This window comes from Cygnus olor, chromosome 3 (assembly GCF_009769625.2).
Source record: "Cygnus olor isolate bCygOlo1 chromosome 3, bCygOlo1.pri.v2, whole genome shotgun sequence".
Taxonomy (NCBI): Eukaryota; Metazoa; Chordata; class Aves; order Anseriformes; family Anatidae; genus Cygnus; species Cygnus olor.
Genome location: NC_049171.1, coordinates 2,979,034 through 2,999,849, shown reverse-complemented (window position 1 = coordinate 2,999,849; position 20,816 = coordinate 2,979,034). Strand labels below are relative to the sequence as shown.

At 44.5% G+C, this 20,816-nt stretch overlaps 1 protein-coding gene and 1 long non-coding RNA gene across 2 annotated transcripts in view; one reads left to right on the top strand and one right to left on the bottom strand.

Annotated features, from left to right (window-relative positions):
• Nucleotides 1–903: 903 nt before the first annotated feature.
• Nucleotides 904–6,058, bottom strand: LOC121068053. The gene is made up of 3 exons (XR_005818581.1): nucleotides 5,945–6,058; nucleotides 3,672–3,745; nucleotides 904–1,006 (listed from the first exon to the last, which is right to left on the bottom strand). It is a non-coding gene; the product is annotated as an uncharacterized LOC121068053 (long non-coding RNA).
• A 5,877-nt stretch (nucleotides 6,059–11,935) lies between these two features.
• RP1L1 (RP1 like 1) overlaps nucleotides 11,936–20,816 on the top strand; it is a 42,594-nt gene continuing 33,713 nt past the window's right edge. The window contains exon 1 of the mRNA XM_040550779.1: nucleotides 11,936–12,277. The gene's annotated coding sequence lies outside the window, so the exon portion shown is untranslated. The remainder of the gene's footprint in view (nucleotides 12,278–20,816) is intronic.

The following is a 20,816-nucleotide window of genomic DNA, read 5'->3' as shown; positions in this document are numbered from 1 at the left end:
ATTATGGCAATTATGGTTACCATTTAATGGTGAGGAGAGCAAGCATCCATATTGCAAAAGCAAGTTTTGGTAGGTCCCTTTGGCTGACAGTCACAAGCACACTTTTCTCTCCCACTCTCCAAGTTCTCCTCAATCTCTCTTGCACCTCTCCACTAAGACATTTCAATTGTGGGCCACATCTGAACCCATTGTTCCTTTTTTTCTTCCAGGCCAAACGGCCTCCATGGGCTTTTGTGGGTCTCGTACAGTCTCCCTCTTGCTTAATATTGTGGCCATACACAAGAAGAGACCTCAGAGCCAAGAGACTTCACTGTGCACCACTAAACACCTATCGTTTCACTGCCACCTTTGCTTCCTGCTCCCAAGGATAGAGCAAGGCAAGAAGCAGAGCTCCTGACTCCGCACCTCCATGAATTCCTTCAAACCCTCACAGCTTCATCCCAGAGACATATAATCCAGCCTTTTCTTTGCTGAAATATAGTAAAGGAGTGAAAAAAGTCAGGGAACAAACCAGAAGAGCTGTGATTCCTCCACTCAGACACTTTATTTATTTTTATTTTTATTTTTTAATTTTTTTCCCCAGACATTAGATGCTGAGAAGCTTAGATCTCTGTGTGCTTTAGACGCCTTCACCTCTCCAGCTCCTTACGCTGAAGGTGCCCTGCAATGGGGCAAGGCAGGAAGAACCTTCCTGCTTTCTGAATACCGAGTAATTTAGGCTGGTTTAAAATTACAATTTAACCAAAGCCACATGCTGTGGTTACAGTTATAAACTTCAGGGTTTCTGTCAAAAACAAAACAAAACACAACACAACACAACAAAATAAAAAAACCTTCTAATCAGGGATAATTTGTAGGCTTGTAGGGGTAATATGAGAACAAGTTATTTTCAAGTCCCTACATCTCCCAGTGTTTCACTGCCCCTGATCCCCCGTAGCTTCCTCTCTCTGTCTCAGTAGCCCACATCTCTGGTTTCCTCCTTCCTTGGTCTCTGGGTTTGTGTGGGCTGTGTGAGAGCACAGTCAGTCTCAGGACAGGAGAAAAATGTTATAACGGAGAGAGAGCCCAGAAGGGAGCTTCTGAAATATCCATGAAAATATACCTCCGAATATTAGTCAGGCACTCACAAACCCCTCAAAGCTTTGTTTTTCACCCTGACTTCTTAAACTGAAACGAGATTATTTTTTTAATTCCCCTCTGCACTTCTTCCTTCCAAAAAAAATGAGTTGTGGAGGTACACTCTGGCTCCTTCTCACGACTTCAGTCCATCATTAGCATCCCATGCATTATTTAGTGGGCAGATTATGAATGAATCAGCATAGATCCCTCCCCTTCGAAAGCTGAGAAAACCTGCAACTCTGTCAGAATGCCCCATGGCCCTTCCCAACCCACCTGACTGCAAAGAGAAATTTAACTTCTTAGTGATGTTTAATTAAAATTTAATCTAATTTTTAAAGAGCAATGGGTGTCCTGAATAGATTTTTATTTCAAAGGGAATGGATGAAAATTGGTGCTCAGATCCCATGTACTGTCGGGAGAGTAAAGAATGGATGTATTTTTGTAAGCAAGGCAGTGAGCTTGTAAGGTCTGTGGGGCAAGAAGCACAAAAGGGCTGAGGGGATGTTTGTTCCATGACTAAAGTAATATTTTTTACAAAATAAGGAATTAATTATAATTAAACTCATCCTCTAGTCAAAAGGGCCAGCAAGAAGCAAATGATAAAACCTTGGGTAAATACAGCCTAAACCTAGCCATCCAAGAGCAATTATACAGTAAAGTTCAGCTACTTTTCTGGTTGTGCTTCCCCTTTCCTCCTTCCTTCCCCCCAAAATCCACCCTGCAGCAATTTCATCAGGCTGAGATCTGATCCTGTATTGAGTATGCTGAATGGATAGTCTGCAGTAGAAACAAGTTGTCTGTGAGATTAATTCACCTCTGAAATCAACATTATGCAAACGTGACCCACCCTAATTTGTGTGAACAGGCTGCTCATTATCTTAAGAGTAAACATCTCTCTAAGTGCCAAAATACCTAATATCTCTGGCTTCCCCGTGCAGGGTCTAATCCAGGGCAGATTACTCCATCCACTTCAGCCTTGCTCTGCACCTTCAATATAGAGTTTGGGGCCTGGAGAGGTGTGGGGTGTCCAAGCATGATTCAGATGTAGGCACCAGCTCTGGGATGAGTTGTGCATGGGTGACATCTTCATTTTATTTCACAGGTACCCCAAAAACCCCAGCGGACAGGTTTACTGCATCACCAACACAAATCCCTGTTATCTCTCTTTGCCCATGTGGTGGACATGGACCACCTCCAAAAGATGAGTGGGATGGGAAGCCAACCAGCATATCCTACAAAACATGGTGCTCTGAGATAGTGCCATTCCCTGCTCTCTTTCCAGCCAGTGCAGGAGATAGGCATGTAACTGGTCTTTCAATCAGCTGCTAGGTGCACATCTCTTGCTGAACTGTGTGGTTTTGCTGCTGGTTTCCCTCAGCACTTGCTTCATCCTTCTCATTCTCAATGGAGGCATGAAGGAGAAAAGGATCTAACATCTACGCTTTTCTCCTAGCTTAGCTTAGGTCTGATTCCTGCCTCACGTGTGTTGGAAGTATTTCAAAATGCCTAGGAGATGGATGGTAAAATAGCCCAAGAGGAGAATAAGCCTTACTATACTTTATGGAGTGTAATAGAGAAGACCTATTCTCCTTTGTATGGAAGTATTTGGTAAGGTGCACCCAGAATACTGTGCCTGGTTTGGGGCTTTTCCATAGTAAAAAGACTGCCAAACTGGAGAGAACAGGGCAGAAGATCACCAAGATGGTTAGGAGGCTAATGTGCAGGGTTTACAAGGAGAGGCTGAGGGAAATGGATGACTTCAGTCCTAAGGAGAGATGTCTAAGGAGGGATTTTACTGCTGTCTTCAACCACCTAATGGGAGGAGGTAGATCCAGATTCTCCTTGGATGTCCACAGTGAAATGTAAAGACACAACATTGACTTTGACTGTAACAGCAGAAATCCCAGTTAGCCATTAGGGAGAAAAAAAATCCTCAATGAAAATGGTCAAAAATAGGAAGAGGTGCCCAGAGGTGTTTAAAACATAGCTGAATATGACCCTCAGTGTTATGTTAAAACTTTGGAGCTGGATCTAACTTCAACCTCACCCTACTTTGGTGGGGGGTGAACCAGAGACCTCCCAAGCTCCCTTCTGAACTACATCGCTCAGTAATTCTGTGAAGAGCCCAGGACAAGCCCCAAGTGCAGGTGTTTTTTCCCAATGCTGGATATAAAGGTAGCTTTGAGGAAGTTCACACAGAGCTCCGCAGTCAGAGGTGACTGCCCATCACTGCTCAGCACTGTGCTGAGTACACATGGGACACACCCAGCGGTGTGAAGCGACTCTGTTATCTCAAAAGCAAACAAGGGAAGTATTAACTTTAATTTATTTCTTGGCAGCAAGCGGGGGAGAGAAATAAACTGCCTGATGATGTTTATAAGTGGCCATAACAATGCAGATACTTCAAAGTACCAAAGTGGTTTTGCCCTCTGCAAAACCTCTAAAACAGTGCAAACTGAGGCTCTCAGGGTAAAACCCTCAGGATACCAATATATTCATACCCAACAAAGCCACAACCACCAGAGACAACATACAAAAAGGTACTACAATACCTGTAAATCAAACAATGCCTGGTCCGTTCTCTGGCCTTCTGTCCCCTGATGTATTTTGGCCATGTCCATGCAGCCTGCAAAACAAGGGTGGTCTTGTGCTAACTCCCGAACCATGCCTGGGAGTTATTTGGGAGGGTGGTATGTGGTCATGCTGGAACCATGCAATGGACTTGATGTTACTTTTAGAAGGAGCCAAAGTTCCCAGTGACTCAAATGGTCTGGTCATCCATATGCACACTCAGACACACTTTAGGGTTAATTCATTCATTTTTACTCCATTAGTGGAAGCAAGTAAAACAAAATTTCAATGGTATAAACCCATAGTAGCTCCTTCAATTTTAATGTCATTACACTATGCTTACACTTCTGTAATTGAAAATTTGTATCTACATGTGATGCCCAAGAATGTGCATAACTCCAAAGTGATGTGAGATGTAAGTAAAACCAGTAGTCATGTCTTTTGCTGCCATGCAAGGGACTGAAGCCTCAGGTTTTGATTTGACTTTTCTGCTGTTGTATGTTTGGAAAAGGGGAGGACAAAACTAGCACAATGGAAATGTCTGGACAGAATTTGAGACCGGAGCACAGAGACTGATTGTCCAAGCTCAGCAGCAGTCCCTTGAGCCAGTTTTGCAAAGCAGCAGATTCTCGCACACCTCAGTATTGCAACTATGTGTGCATCGAGCGGAGCTTCTGGCTGCGGCAAACCACAGGCACACGTAGGGTGAGCCCCATTTCACCCAGCACTGGGAGCTGTGGGCAGGACCCCCTCTTCCCTGCTGGCCTCAGGGGTGTTTACCTGCCTCGCTCACATCCCCACTTGGCAGGGGAAAGATGGATGTTGTCATCCTTATTACAAAACAGGGAAGCTCTTCAGCAGCTCACTGGGAGGTAGGGTGAGGGCATGATTTCATACCCATCACACCGGTATGAATATGCCAGCAACCCTACCAGACTTGTTCTGCCGGGCTGCGCTCCCAGACATTTCGCCCAGAGCAAAGCAGAGCGTGACTGCTCCTGGTGTCCCCAGTAACCACAGCTTTAACAAACCCTTCCCTCCTGGCTTCTTCCCAGCCCAAGGCAAGTCTCAGACCACCATGGACTTTTCTGCCTCTACTTACAAGCGATGCAATTTGTATTCCCTCTCTGAAACAACATCCACCTGCTATGGCCTGGATTTTGTGCTAACCATCCCATACTCTTTATGTAAATCCTTTCTAGAGGTATTTTTTTCCTTTCCATTGGCAAAGAAAACGTAAAGATTGCATCATTCCCTACTTACACACCTTGGGAAAGTCTGGAATGTATGTGGGATGAGCCTGGGGATGACCAGGCTGAAGAGGTCTGATGGTGGTGCTGCAGGGAGCCCAGGCATGGGACCTGTGATGGGGTCAGTGCGAGCCTGTGCATCTGCTGGGACATTGGTTTTCATATGCTGGCCTAAAGGAATCCCATATTTCCTCAGCCAAAGGGGGCCTGAGCCGACGCCGTCTCACGGGCTGGATCTGGCCCACTAGGCACCATTCTGTAAGTGTTGTAAAGCACTGAATACTCAGGTGAATATTGTGCATTTAAAGTGCACTTTTGGGATTATTCTTCCTGCTGGTCTCGGGGTGCTGGTCTCCTCTCAGCTTCCTCCCACCCTAGAGAGACACAAGAGGCAAGGAGCTCAGCCCTCCATTGCTCTTCATCTTCTCCTTGAGGAGCTCCTCCACCATCTAAGGGGGGTTTGGGGTCTGCAGGAGGGTTTGTGAAGCCAGACCCAAGATCTGGCTCCTAGTTAGAAAACTACTGACTCCCACTAAAGGCTCTTCCAGGGGAAAAAAAGGAGCAACCAAACTCATCCCTGAAAACTGAAAGCAAAATGAGGGGGGATAAAAGAAGAGGGGGTCTGGGAAGTGCAGGGCCTCCACAAAGCAGCTGAGGGGTGGATTTTGAGTCCTGAAAGGACACATGATGCATCTTGTGCCGCTGTAGCACTGAGGTCTTCAAAGCCATTTCCCTTTTCAGCAAAGCCTGGAGAAATCCAGGTCACTTCCCCTGCATGCCCCAAGCCCCGGAGCTATGAACAAATCTCCCCTCCAAAAGTTTTCCTGGGAGGGACAAGTCTAGGGGGCGGGCAGGCCTGGTTGCCATTCTCTGCCTGGAAATGTCAGGGCTCTTATGGGCACAAGGAGCCTCCACACAGGATCTCACAGCCTGGACATGGCAGCATTTCCTTCAGGAGCCATTTCTGCACTATTTCACACCCCTCTGGCACTTGAGGGCCTTACCATAGTCAGCGTTCTTCTTCCTCAAGGCTCAGGCCTCCCCAGACTCTGCCTCATGTTTCTTGCTTTCCTCTCAGCTTCCATCTTGTTCTTCGCTCTGAATCTAGCAACGTGGTTGTGCTGAGGATGGGAAATTAAAATCAGCAGTCAGGCACAGGCAGTGGGCTACCTGATTTATGTACTTCGTAATACACGGTCCCAGGTCTGGCTTTGGTCCAGGTCAAGTCCCAGGCCCAGACTGGGAAAAATCATGGGCCAAAGACCATCCCCATTCCTAGGCAGTCAGAAAGTATTCACCTTGTTTTGGAGGAAATACAATAATACTGTGGAGATTGCCAGCTCTGACCATGGGCCTCAGGACCACAAAATGACTACAAGCACCGTTTAATTTCCTAGTAGAGATGTTTATATACGTATAACATCTCCAAAACTGACGAATCAAAATGTTGGAGTGAGACTATCATGGTTATCGTTACCCCTCCTCTCTAAACTGAATAATCAGTGGCTGTTTTGTCTGAAATACAAGATTATTCACCATTTTTGCCTCTGCCTTCCCAGTCCGCACATATATCCAGAGAGCTGTTCCTCTGCTCATTTGTGTGTACACCCCAGAGGACACAGGACTCCTCCAGAAGGTACGTTTATCCAAAGGCTGCCTAGTGCTGTTCATGTCCTATGTTCCCTAGTTAACCATGGCTGGTGCTCAGGTGAGCTGAAGTTCACGTCCCAGGAGAGCACCAGAGATGTTGGAGTCCTGCACAGCTGTATCATCTCTATCACTGCTTTTTGGGGTTCAAAATGCACAAAGAAAAAAAAAGGAGCTCCTGGAATGAGAGGGAGAGATCTCCCCATGGGTGGATACAACTGGGGCCAAATCTTCTGGTTCAGGTTTAGAGAAAGAAGCATTGTTCCTCAGAATACAGGAGCTTTCCACATCGGATGTGCCCCACCTCTACCTCCTCTGCACGGCCTAAATTCTTTCCAGCAAAGAGCTAAACCTTCGTTAAGGAATGCTCATCTCAACTACACAAATGCCTAAAGCCTGGTTGCATGAATTCGGGCTTATGCAGTTGAGACTGTGAAAACAAGCTAATCATGAAAAGCTCTGCTTTGCAGAAAATACCTCTGGACTGAGGGCAAGATCTCATAGTAGAAGCATTATGGTATGGCTATCAGAATCAGTCAAAACTGCTTGTGAAGCAGATGATTCCTGCTAGGAGCTTGCATCATCTAGGGAGAAAAGGGACATCAAGCCTCTTGCTGACGCATGGTTGCATTTTATCACAGCAGCAGAAGACGACAAAAAATTGCAGGAAGGCACAAGGACCAGGCAAGGATGGAGCTCTTTAAAATGCTGTCACGTGGTGGGTGGGGGCGTGGAGGTTACAGTACTACTTGGGCCCCTAATGCTCTTAGTACTAATACATTAATGCCTTAGCATATAAGGCAGCTCTCTGTTATACAGATTTTGGGTACAAGGAGATTAGCAGGGAAGGGCTATCATCTCTTGCCCTTGTGCTGTGCATCGCGCCCATCGCTCTGTCACGCAGCCTGTCCCAGCACAAGAGACAGCAGCACTTTGGAGGGTGAAAAAGAACCACCAGTCCTGAAAACCCTTACACTCACCCACTGCAAGTATAACTGCCATAAGGCCGGAGGGCTTTACTTCAGCAGCAAGGCTTCTGGTACCTCAGCTACCTCGCAACGGTGACCTGAGATCCTAATCTCAGAGCCCACCACACAGAGAGCGTGGTAAGGGCAGGGGTGTTGGAGCGAGGCAGCGCTATCACCCTGTGCATCTGCTGGCAGGCTCTGTCTCGGCGGTGTTGCAGCGCTGGCGATGAACCTGCAAAGATATATCAGAGGCTGTGCTCCAGCTGAGATAAGATCAGCACAGCAAGGGCTGGCAAAGCTCCAGCTCTCCTTTTGGCTCACCCAGACATGCTGCTGGTGATGGAGGGTCCTGCTCACACCTCCCCCTGTGGTCACTGCCCTGCTGGGATGCTCTTCAAGAGGGGCCCAGGCAGAAGGTGAAAGCTGGGGGAGAGGCTTGAGCATCCCACAGCCACCTCTTATCTCTGTAACGGACCAGAGCAAGGTAATCTCACCATCCTGTGAGCTGAACGCCTCCAGGGCAATCGGTGTTCTCAGGCCTGTGGTTTTGGCTTCTCTGCTATCCACCTTGCTGGTCTGTTTTGGTGCTGTTGGCCATTGCCTGTGGCCTGGCTGAGAAAGACCAGCTAGATGGATGCAGACCACTGCTCCCTGCTTCTCACCTTAGGGGTAGTAACACCTTTGTAATAAACTTCATCCGACATGCTTGAGTCTCTCTGTGCCCTTTTAACAATTTAATTTGTTCTGGCTCCAGCCTGAGCTAATAACATGACGATGCCTTCTGATGCCAGAAGCTAAATTCCTCCATCACCCCCAGCACTGCAAATCCAAAGGCATTTTATGAAAGTCAGCAGAGAGCAACTGAGTGACTTCATTTTCACTCTTGCTGACCCTGATGGCTTTGTGCATTTATACAGCTGTATTTCAGGACAGAATTGGCCTTCCTAGTTTATTTTTTGTTTTTCATGTGTTTCTATCTTTGTAAAACACAAGAAAGAATGAAAAGCTTTTTCAAGCGACCCTGCCATGTTGAAGTAGAATGTGAGTTTGTTGAGGAAATGTGGGAGATTTGGCAAAGAAATAAATTTAGTGTAAATGGGAAGGAGAGATCTGCTGGGATCTCCTGTAGCTAGAACAGAGATCTGCCTGCAGCTGGATTTTCCAAGTTTCTAGACTCTCCAGAGGTCTTCATACACTCTTGACAATGCCTAGGCTTCACAGTGCTCCTAGAAGGAAATCATCCACAGTTGGTCTCATCTGAGCAAACTGTTCCTTAAAGACAATTTGTCTAAAATTACACAATATTGATATATATCATCATGCACATGGGAACTCCAAGAAGCATTATTAGTTCTGGAAATTATTTTGGTCGAGAACTGTAAATGCTGAGACAAACAGGGAGGTCTGTGATTGTTCTTTTCTGCTGTACAGACTGGGCAGCAGGATTATCTCTTGATGAATAGCCTCAGGGAGACTAGGACAGATATCCTTTCACTGTATGCAAAATAGGGCTATATCGACAAAACGAGGCCCTATTCAGAGGAGGATGTTCTAGGAGGAAGTTAAGCACCTGCTGGAAATGAAGTGCAGGCTTATATTCCTTTGTGAACAGGGACTCAGTGATTTGCCTAAAGTAATCCCAATAGTACTCTACTTTTTTTTTTTCTCTTTTTTTTTTTTTTTTCTGAGTGAGACCTAACACCCTTGGCAATTTCAGCTGTTAAGTGTAAAACCTTTAAGTAATGGATTAGAAACAGGTGCTAATAATATCCAAACATAAGAAAGGGTTTATGGGAATCAAAGAGCTTAGGTTCTCTCTATCTCTCAGTCAGCAAATTTCTCCAGTCTTCTGCTAACCAGCCTGATTTCTCACTGTGGGGCAAGGATTGTTTATTAATAGCAAATATTAATATTGGACTGGAAAGGGATGCCCTCGGGTTTGTTGTGTGACTTGTTGTGGTGTTCAGTATAATATTGCATCTTTCTCTTGCTCTTATTGCGGAGGAGCATTGTGGCTTTTTCTTGGATTCAAGATCTTACAGGACTCTATCTAGAGAGGAGACAAGGTCAGGACAACCACTGTCATGTGGAGATGTAACATACAATGTGGTTCATAATTAATAATAAAAGGCTCAAATCTGGGTTAATAGCTATCTTCTTTGGGTGTTTTCTCTACCTTGTAAATATGACTAGGGTTAAGCCCCAAATCTAAGAAATGTTCCTGACAGGATTTTTTTTTTTTTTTAGAAGTAACAGGTTTTCCAAAATCCCTTTACCCCACTCAGAATTCCCAATTAACTTAATCAAAAAAATTAGTTTAATTAAAAAAATTAACTTAATCAAAAAATCCTCAGTCACCTTTCCGGATGAGTCCATTTTTATTAGGGTGTTGAAGTTGCATGGAAGTTTACAGGTAAAATAGAGCATGGAGATTGCCAAGGTGCAATTAATGATAATAAATGATCAGTTATTAAGACAATCTTGGGGAAGAAAAGAGCTGGAAATCCCCACTCTGAGCAACTTGACATGTAATCTTCTTTTGGAAAAAAAAAAAGTCAACAACTGCAGCATGAGGTCAAGCTGATCTTGTGCAGCTTTAACCTGTAAAGCCATTGCGCAGGCTAAAACCTGAGAGATTCCCCTCGTTCTGATGATAAACAGCAAGCAATCCCTCCAGAGATTTAATATGACACCTGCCTGAATTTGCACACAGCAGCATGTGGAGTCCTCACACATGTCTGGAGTCAGCCCTGCTTTCTGCTCCAGTGTGAACGTCACTGCAGGTATGATTTAAGTTTCAGATGGGGCAGGATAAGGAGAGATGCTGGGGTACAAAACACAAAAGGAGAATAATTTTTACAACATTATGCTTGCCCTTTGGAGTATTATTTTAGGTAAATCATGCAGAATTAGATTCTGCTGTAGTTATGTCCCTTGAATAATGTGTTGCAATCAGTCACTGGTTTGTAGTCACTGGTGCGATAGTCACCTGTAAGGGTAGTTCAGAGCGTGGCTGAGGTCTCTTCTGATCTCCCTTCATGAAGAAGCCACACAAGCATCTGAAGTTAGATAGCAATTGCCAGGAATACTTATCTAGGGCTGCAGCTCACGTGGAGTAAGGGTGTGTTTCGTTATAAGAATTCAGAGCCTGAACTCTTCACGCTTATGATCTGTGTGTTTTCCATATGATGTTGTTGTGCCTCCTAGCAGCCAGTGGAGATGTGGTCAACACAGCCTGAAAAATCCTCCAAATTACCCTAATGCACAGGGTATAGAGATGTCTGTCTTCCACCAGGTAAAATTAAAAAAATTGCAGTTTTATTCCCCACCTTTCCAAAAAGGGAAATCCCCCAAAACGTAGAAGGGCAACTGTGCTAGCTCTTCAGCAGAAATCTGTTATTCCACTAGTATTCACAGAGTGTCTTTAGGCACTGTTGTAACTGTTTAGGACCCCTTTTTGAGATTTTCTGGGAAAAATTTGCAAAATTTGAGGAATTTTGCCCCGGGAGCATGCTGAGCAGGGAGTGTGGGCTGCTAACTTATGGGGTTTGTAGTGTAGACACCCACATTCGGTCAGGTAGGTCTCTACCCGTGCTGTGTCCCAGTATAGTGTCAGGGTGACACTCAGCTATGCACTATTTTCTCCACATGCTCTTGGTGCAACCCAAAGGAAGCCCTTAGGAACCCAAATGGAGCCTCAGCATAAGCTGGCAAGTTCTGGGGTAAATGATCACTATCAGGGGCCTACTTCTGGTAAGGAAGCATGGTCTGGGGTGAAGGGATTGAGCTAGGCATCGAGACATGTAGTCTGCACCTGGCCTGAACGCGGAAAATATTCCCTGATTCTGAAGAAGCCTTTTTTTGCACTGATGAACAAGGAACCATGCTTTCCCTCACTCCTCAGGAGTTACAATTCTTTCATTCCTTTTTTTTTTTTTTTTAAGTTCCATTTAGAGATGTCCTTTAAAACCCTTTGATGGAACATATGGAAGTTTGTCCTGGATTCTCAGCTTTTGTTTTTACTGCTTGTTAATGTTCTTTTGTCTGGGAGGGACCTTTGTAATCGTTTCACATGATTTACTGCAGACTGTAGACTAAAACACGGGCTTTGTGATCAGAAAAGGCAAGAAAACATTTGTCATTAGATATTTTATGCAAGGGAGCCATCTTTTCCCCTGTGTGCAGGCTCATGACTCGAATACATGGGTAGAGAGGAGAAGGAGGCACTGAGTCATGCTTGTCAAGCAGCAGAGACCACAACGCTCACAGTGGTGCAAATTTCTTAGTCAACAGATCTGTACGAGGAATGAGGAAAAACATCTTTAAAAGCTCATTAGTTAATTATCGTCACTACAGATGGTGCCCAGCTGTAAGCTCCTTTCTGCTCATCTTAATCCCATTCCAAGTGGCTACCCTGGGTAGAATAGCTCGTTGGGTTCTTTTTCAGAAGTGCTTGAGCACGGGAGCACTTGGCTGTGGGGGAAGCTGCAAGAAGGGGAGCGATGTAAAGCCTTAGGAAGAGAGATGGGGGCCTGTCCCCCTGCGTAGGCAGTGAGCGATCAGCAGTGCTCCTCCATCTTTTGTTTGTAGGGACGTGCAACGTGAAGAGGGGAGGTTTCTCTGCCTGGCTTTTGATCTCCTCTGTGAGCGCTCAAGGGAGGCCCGACCTGGGATGGATTATTGACCTGAGCAAAGCTATGTATCTGGATTACCTTTGGTGTGGTGAGTTGAATCTTCCTCTTTCTGTCCTCTGTACACGTGTGAATTATGTAGGGAAAAGGAGCCAATAAGGGAGACATTGGACCTGTGGAAAACAAGAAACAGCAGGAGGTTTGGTGTTAGTATTGATTACATTTTTTTTTCAGTAGGTCTGCTGTCTTCTTTTCTTATATTCTTCATTTCTTATTAAGAAAACAAGAAGCAGTTGATCTTCATGTGGTAGAAGTAGGTGCCCATGATAATTAAGAGCTATGCTTAGGGGGAAAGTTTGCTGATGCAGTCAAACCATAGCCAGTGGCTGTGCTTTTCTCTGTAAAACAATGCAGACACTATCACTGGAAATTTTCCAAAGGCTGGCTTTTTGTTTTCCTGGGAGGTTTTACAACGGGCTCCAAGTCCAATCTTCGGTGAGGTATTTCCCAAGCAAATGGGTTTCCTTTCTGACCGGAGCTGGATTCCAATTTTCCTGATATAACTCATTACGGCCACCTGAAGTCTCTCTTGCTATTCAGGGAGAGCAGGAGATTGAGCGGATCAAACCCATAAGAAGATAAAGACTCCTGTGCACAGAGGGGACTCCTGCCTGTTTTACGCAGTGCTGCCCAGGCAGGGAGCCAGGCTGCTCCCAGGTTTAGTGCAATGCTCCCTGACAGCAGAGGTTGTGACTTTCACCACAACCCTACCTGGGGGCTGCAAAGAATTTCTGCCCTGATTTTCTTCTATAAGAACTCAACAGCCCCCGTGACCTTTTAGTTTTCCTTTTGTCTGCGATCTCCCAGTCTCTCTAAGCACAAGCTAAAAAGGTTGATGGTGGGGGACTTGTATTTTTGGCTAATACAGGCCTCAGATCATTAACCCATTTCTGTTTTTGAGTGGATTGTTATCTTTAAAAAATCTTAAGTTGAACAGAGGCTCGTATAGTTGATGACACAAGGGTCACTTATAGCATAAAATTAAAATTTGACCCTTGCAATAGTATAGGACACTGAATTTCATCTTGTAGTTCTTGGCTTTTTTTTTTTTTTTTGTGCAGTCTTTATACATCATGTTAGGAAACTCGTAAAGTCGGGACCCTGCATCTTTATGGGCTGAATTAAAACAGAAGGAAGAAAGAGTACTGATATAAATTTACCGTAAGTCTGTAGGTCAGCAGCTTATTGAGCCTTTGGAGAGAGGATCAATGTTCAGTTGCCTTTTGCTCAAAACCCACCTGGTTTCATCTGTCTGTTTTGGAAGAACATTTCCTGGTGGCCACACTCTTGATCTGGGGGTTTCTGTATGTCTGTGACTTTTTCTGTAGGTTGGAATCAATACTTGTATTTGTTTTCCAACATCTGAAAATGCAATAGGTTCTTGGCCTGTCTATAATCACTACAAATTATTGGTTGTGATGACAACTCATTAGTATTTATCACTGGACATCTTCTGCTCCCTAAAATTGCTCCTTAGAGCAGCTGAAGACACAATGTAATCTTTCCACCTCTTGCTGCCTTTTTTTTTTTTTTTTTCCCCTGCTTCACTGGATCTCTCTTGGCTCTCATTTGGAGCTTTAATAGGATTTTTCTCATCTCTTTCATTTATTTCCTTGTAATCATGGTTGTGTTCTCACGGTTGTGTTCTCACTGTGCCTTGGAGAAGCTTGAATTGTTTGGTCAGATAGGTGAGTTTTATTGCTATAAATTAACGTTGTTATAAATTTGATCCCACTACTTTTAAAAAAAAAAAAAAGAACAAACTGCACATTCATGTGTAAAATGTGACTTCCACAACTTATACAGTGTTTTTTTTTGTATTAAAAATAAAATACTTTGGAGAGAGACAATAGTTCCTCTCCGCCTTTTGCAGTGCATTTTTTTTTCCTAAAGTTTCTTTCTCTGTTTAAAAAAAAAAAAAAAAAATTTCCCAGTCTAATTTTAAATAACCTCTGATAAGGGCCTTCTACTACTTCACTTGCGGATTATTCCAACCTAAATGACTTCAATTCCTCCTTTTCACATTTTTGTCCCATTACATCTATTTATACCCTCTCGCTCCACAATGAGCAATCCCTCTGCATGCCTGGGAAGAATTAGCACCTTAACATTTCAACCACAGAGAGAATTATAAGCGCACGAGAAAATCAAGACCCAGGTGCAGCCAGTGCCAAAGCATTGGTTCAGAAGAGTCTTGATTTCGTCTATTTGTGTAGTGCCTATGCTCAGCAGCTTCCCCTCTTATGCCTAACTTATCTCCTGGCTTGCAGCACACACTCATTCCTCATTGTTCGCTTACTAGGGCTGAGAGCTCCTAACAATGGAGATTCTACTTCTTCCTTGGCTCTCGGCTCCCTCCTGCCTGCCAGCTCTTTTATTTTCCCTCAGGCATTAGTTGGCCAGGCAATGTATATTTAGTGCTTTCAATCTTTTTTTTTTTTCTTTCCCCCCTCCCTCATCTAACCAACCCCTTAATCATTTTGCCGCTTTTCTCCAAAACCTCTCAAAAATTGTCAGCATCCTGCAGGCCTGTGGCTGTCTGATGTTATCCTCAGCCTTTTTCCCCCTGCAAGGCATGGAAGTTAGGTTTGTTGCTTTACTTCCTGAGGTGTTTCTGCTGACGTTGGTGGCCTGGATTGCATGAGCAGAGCCCTGTATGTACTTAAAGGCTTAGCGGGCCAGGTGGGCTACTGAGGTGGCACTGCCAATCCCTCTGTGCTGGTTTCAGATCAACTCGCTCAGAAACAATGTGCTTTTGTCAGAAATAGGCCTTATCTCTCTCTCTCTGCTTTAGTGAGGCAGCGTAAAGCTGAGTCAGGATCAAAGAGACAAAGATTGTGTTCCTAGTGCTGCCCCGTTGGCCTAATGAGTGGGTACAGGACTCAAAAAAGGTAGACAAAAGGTGAAATAGAAACCATCTGATGCTCCAGGAACCGTGACTATCACTCATGGTTGGGTCTACACAAACCTGAAAGCTCAAGCACTTGTAGGCTCACTAGCCTGCCTGCTTCCTACCCACCCTCTGTGCTATGGGCTTCAGCTGGGCCTCAGCCTTCACAGCCCCCTTGGAAGGAGCCAAGAGAAGCTGAGGGAGCTGGGGCTGTTTAGTCTGGAGAAAAGGAGGCTCAGGGGAGACCTTATTGCTCTCCGCAACTACCTGAAAGGAAGGTGTGGGGAGCTGGGGGGTTGGCCTCTTCTCACAGGTAACTAGTGCTAGGACTAGAGGGAATGGCCTCAAGTTGTGCCAGGGGAGGTTCAGGTTGGAAATGAGGAGACATTTCTTCTCAGAAAGAGCAGTCAGGCATTGGGACGGGTTGCCCAGGGAGGTGGTGGCGTCACTGTCCCTGGGGGTGTTCAAGGAGAGGTTGGACGTGGTGCTTAGGGACATGGTTTAGTGGGTGACATTGGTAGTAGGGGGTGATTGGACCAGATGATCTTGGAGGTCTTTGCCAACCTTTTTGATTCTATTTACTGATGGCCTGGTCATGGCACGTGCAGGACCACCTCGGTACAGCCCAGCCAGGCCGCAGGAAGGAGAGGCTGGCTGACAGTACAGCACCCAGAGAGCTGAGGTGACCTCTTCATGCCTGATCACAGCATGGAGATGGGCAAGCCTGCTCCTGCCAGCAAGCCTGGGCCCGTGCTGACTGGCAGTGTGGATGTCCTAACACGTGCATTTGCCGTCAGTCATCTCAGCAGCAGCCTCGGAGCGCTGTTGGAATCCAGGGAGGCAATAAATCTGTAGAAACTGTCTTCTTGCTCAACAAATCCATTACGTGTCCCAGAGTCACTTTGTGCCAGTTCTGCTCCTTGAATGTGTTTTTAGACTTTGCTAGCCTGGTGCAGTCAATAAAGTTGTTTGCTGCCTTATGGAGGAATACATTCAGGTGCCGGTTTAGCTCCCACCGCTGCACTGGGTTGCACTGGGAGTGACAGAAGAGCAGAACATGCCTTTCAGAGCCCTGACAAAGCAATAAGGCTCTGACAAGTAACAAAAATAACCTGCAGATTTAAAAAATTTGGAATATTCCACCTAGGATTAATAGGAAGAAATACTTATGTATCCAGAAACTTTTTATACTGACTGCGCTCCATAAAATAATGAGTTATGTCCTTAATATAAGAGGTAACTGACAGACCCTGCAGCTGGTTCAATAAATTACAGTTTGATTTTTTTTTTCTTCCTGCTTGAGAGAGCAGTTCCTGCTGCATCAAAGTTTGTTTGGAATTACCTTGTGCAAACTGCTCACAGATTTCGTTTGCTCAGTGGCTTGGTTTCTTCTTCTGCATTCTTTGTGTGTTAGTGGACCGGGCTTAGTCACCAGAGCCACCTGATGTCATCCTCACGTCTTGACTGCACAAGCCAGTCTTGTGCCACTGAGAGCTGGCCATGAGGTCTTGCAGGGAGGTGGTTCTGACTTGCCTCCATGAACACCTCAGCAAGTCCATGAGCACAATTGGCAGATGCTCTTGCCACTAAAGCTCAGGGGAAGTGAACACCGAAGTCGGACAAATGTGGCAATTGGCCAATCCATGAGAAAACTAGCACAAGGAATCTTAGGTATATCTTGCAGTACTTTTCCAGACTATTCCGTTTTTGCTGGGGATTCATTTACTCGCTTCAACATGCTATCGCTTTAAGCTTCCTCAAAGGCACGCAAAGCCTCTTAATAAATAATCTTTCTATTTCTTATCACATCTGCCTTTGAGTGAGAGACAGGACAAATGGGACAGTGTTCACATCTGAATCCAGGTCAGGATCAGATGTAGGCTGGGAAATGGTGGTGAGGAGGAGATGAGTGGTGACTGCGGTGTTGTATAAGCTTTGCATTAACTCCTACATGGTTTAGAAGCTCTGTGTTTTGAGGATGGGTATGAGGCCAGAAAAGGGAGGTGTGCTGCAAGGACTACATTTCTCCCTAGGCTTTCACAAGGCACATGTAGCTGTAACATCTGAATGCCTCCTGCTCTGCGGATTGCAAGGTGTGAGCTGAATTGGCCAACCCTAGCAATTTTCAGGACAGGCAGGAGCAAGAAAGAAGGTGAAGATATTCAGAGCTGCAGAGGGTGGCAAGGGTGAATGCAAAAACATGGAGAAACAGAGGGAAGCCACCAGACTGCAGAAGAAAAGACCCTTATCAGCAGAATTTTGAAGAGACCCAGGGTAGTATTTTGAAAGGTGGTAAGGTTTGTGAAGGTTGAGATAAGCTAACTCAGAGGCAGGTGTTTTAACAAGAAGGGATGGCAGGAGATTTTGGGGAGATTACAGCCAAGAAACTGTAGGATTTGGCAACAATCCAGGTGCGAGTGTTTGGTGTGAAGGAGATGTAGGTGTTGAATACAACGCAGAGCTTGTGAGCTTGAGTGTCATACAAGAGCAGGTTATTCACAGTGAGGAGGGCTGGGGGAGGGAAGAGTTTGTGGTGAAAGATAAGGAGGCATTCTTTTAACCGCGATAAGTGTTGGCAGACCCACATCTGGGAGAGAGCCCAGAGGGAGGACAGGAGAGGCCCAGCGGTGGAGAGCTGCACCTGCTAGCATGGATGGGAGAAGCGATGTCAGCTTGTCTCATGACATCAAGGGAACACGATGTCAACAGCAGAGAGAAGGAGGTTGGGGAAGAAGCACCAGAGCATTCAGAGAAGGAGAGGAGGGAAGGCAGCAGCAGATGGCCAGTATCTCACAAAGAAAACTGAGTCTGTCAGAGGTGGTGACCAGGGCTACAGAGGGCGGCTGGATATCTCAGGGACAGCTCAAGTACAGGAGGAACAGAAGGAGGTGGCTTTTTTGATCATTTAATGCTAAATTCAACCTGTTTTAAAAAAATATTTTACCACTCTGAGATTTTTATGGTTAGAAATTAATCTGAACCTTTCTGTCCATGAAGTTTAGATTGTTTCAGTGCAAAATTTTTCTTTTTTTTTTTTTTTTTTTTTAAGGGTCAGCACAGGAAAAAATCTGACCCCCACCCTGCTATTTCAGATATTAATTTTCTTTTTTTTTTAGCATTTCACATATTCAATTCAGAGTCAGGATGCAAGGGATGACAGATGTATCTGATAAAACTTCTCTATCATCGCCACCAGCATTCCTCACCTTGAGCTTCTTTTCCAAACGATGGATAGAAATAATTGTTTTAAGACAGAGTTTATCTGAGGCATCCAGTTTAGGATGAAACTGATACAGACTAAAAGAGACAGAATTTTTCTGATCACGCTGAAGTGGGTCAGAAGTGTTTGTCTAAGATGGAAACATTACAGAGATTCACATCCAATCAAAAGGGGTATATTTAGTCATGGTGCCCAGGCCTTGGCTCATCCCAGTCCCTGCCCCCTGCTATTGCACAAGCTCTCCAGCACCAACACACCTGGGAAAGAGCATGTGTATAGGAAATGGCCATCATTGTAACGCAGCTGGTGGTGGGGAGAAGGCATTGTCCCTTCTGCTCCTGCACAGTGCCCAAAAGGAGCAGGTGTTCAGCCAGCACTGGTTCCAAGAGATCACTTGAGTTGCACCGAGTCCTGCTGGCTTATCCGATCTGAGAATCTGGCCCTTAGGTTCAATGCGTAAGGGAAAGAAAGAACAGTTTGTTTTAAAAGTGTAGGGAAGCAAAGGACAGAGAAATCACAAGTTTAGGCTTTGGCCAGGGTACCAGTATTAGCAATACTAACCCTTGATTAAAGGTCAACGTTCCACTGAAATGAATTAAGTTTGAGAATAAGGAAAAACTGGAAGAAGTTAAATCTTGGGGTTAAAGCAGAGGTAACAGAAAAAACAGGTCTATTAAAAAGGAAAAAAAGAGGATAATGGCTCAAAACTGGCTGTTATTGAACTCCTTAAAAAAAAAAAAAAAAAAAAAAAAAAAAAAAAAAAATCCTGAAGAAGAAAACTATAGGAAAGTAATTTGGACAGGATTTTCAGTGAGGAAGGAAGTCACTATACAAAAAATCCCTATAGATCAAGAACAAGTGGAGGAATCAGGAATCCCTGGAAAAATTGGAAAGCTCACAGATCAGCTGGGTTGATAACGTTGGCATGTTGGACGTTAGAGAATGAGTTAAGAAACCAACACATTGCTCCCCAAAGACAACTGATGCTAACTGGGATGAATAAAGGAGAAAGGACTTGGATAATATCCCTGTTTTATTTGTTTTGTTTTGTTTTTCTCCTACAAATCAGAGCCAAAAGGAGAGAGTCATTCCAGGTGAGACATTGTGTCTTCTAGTAGAATGGAACAAATGTTAAGGCAGAAATAACTCCACAGCTGTATGGCACAAGAACTATAGACAAAAGGCCAAATAAATATGCAATGCCTGAGAAAAAATGACTGCTTCTCCCACTTATCAAATTTTATATAGTGCCTAATTTTGCTCAGAAAATTATTTCAAAGGGATTTAAAGATACATTTTGGGGTGAGTAAAAGCTGTCCACAGATCCAGCAAGAAACATATTTGAACAAGTGTATCTGGGAAGAGTATACATGTTTGATAGTAGAGGGATTTGGTTTGTTCACTCTCTTTTGAAATAAATTTGTAAGTGCAAAAACATATTAATCATAACTGATAAACATTTAGAAGGAACTGTGGGCATTGGAAAGGAAAGGATTGGTATAAAGAGGCCTATAGAAGTTAGAAATGGTCAGAAAAAATTAGATCAATGCTGGAAAAAAATGTAAATGTCACATATAGGAATCTCAAGGAAACTTTGTTGGAAATAAAAGATTGAGAAAGGCAGAACTGGGAAATGAGCTTTATGGAGGATGAAAACACTAGGATACAAGTGTGTGCTGTGTTGCACAAGCATCCTGCTGTTGCACATATGTTCATGTGCTCTTGTTCCTTTCACGTAGTCAATCACATCAATTCTAGGTTTCCGAATTTTGTAAGCTGCTCAGATCCTGCCATGCTGAGATGGCACTCCATCTGAAGTGACACATAGCACATCTGCTGATCAGTTTCCTGGCCCAAAGATCCAGATTGGCTTGGACATGACACATGAAATCTCCCCTCAAAAGGAATGCAAAGTTATTCTCCCCCTTATTACCAGAAATGTGAGTAAAGGGCAGTGCAAGTTACCTCAATACCTGACTCTCTAACACAGCAGTATTCTTAGAGAATGCCCAGTATGGCACTAGAAATAAAATAAATTGTATTGAGGAACTTGGAGAACTGATTGACGGAAGACAACAGGATGTGTAGGGGAAGAAATAATGAATGGGCCACCACCATGCTCGTGTCTCTTTCTGCTCACATAGAGAGCATATCAGATGCTCTAAGTGCAGTCTATCATCTAGTGTTATTGTGCTGTACTCATGAGTTCCCCTCTCCTCATGCTTCGTCCCAAGCAGAAAGGAAATCAATCCCACATCTCAGGAGTTTGAACTAAGCTTTAGTACAGTGTTGAGGAACTGCCAGGGATGTGTTGGGATCTGCCAGAGATGGGGTATCTGGGATGCACAGGTTGCATGGTGAGGGTGACTCTTGGTGAAATAATGATGCTTCTCAACCATATTTTATTTCATGATGAAAGGACTCAAGTTCATAGTTTAAGTCCATGACTTAATTCAAAGA